The sequence below is a fragment of the Volvox carteri genome (genome assembly GCF_000143455.1).
Source record: "Volvox carteri f. nagariensis unplaced genomic scaffold VOLCAscaffold_96, whole genome shotgun sequence".
NCBI lineage: Eukaryota > Viridiplantae > Chlorophyta > Chlorophyceae > Chlamydomonadales > Volvocaceae > Volvox > Volvox carteri.
In genome coordinates, this window is record NW_003307639.1 from 128,432 (window position 1) to 128,794 (window position 363).

The window sequence follows — 363 nt, forward strand, 5'->3', positions numbered from 1 at the left end:
TAACCGGCATGTTTATGCCATAGGCCCAGCTAGGCCCAGCTGGGGCCAGCTGGGGGTTGCCTAGGCTGCCTAGGCTGCTGCAGCCACTGACCAGAATCCTGGCTACTTGCAACGTTCAACAGGTGAACCATTGTAGTTTGTTAGTCCTCTGCCTGAACTTCATGTCGTTTTAGGTCACTGCCTAGTTTTCGCCTGCATTGCCTGAGTTTTCAATGTTGATGTTCCTTCCATCCAGTAGAAACTCATTCTGTTTTTTCACACTGCGGCTGAGCACCTATGTCCTCCCATGTCCTGCTGACGTTTCATTTTTTGGCGAGTTGTACCCTGCCTTTCACATGCAACACACCTGTGGCCTGGCCTGCC

At 51.8% G+C, this 363-nt stretch overlaps 1 protein-coding gene across 1 annotated transcript in view; it reads right to left on the reverse strand.

Annotated features, from left to right (window-relative positions):
• The window catches only part of VOLCADRAFT_108171 (uncharacterized protein), a gene marked incomplete at its 3' end in the record, with an annotated part of 4,326 nt that overhangs the window by 352 nt on the left and 3,611 nt on the right, over positions 1 to 363 (reverse strand). The gene's annotated exons all lie outside the window — the stretch shown is intronic.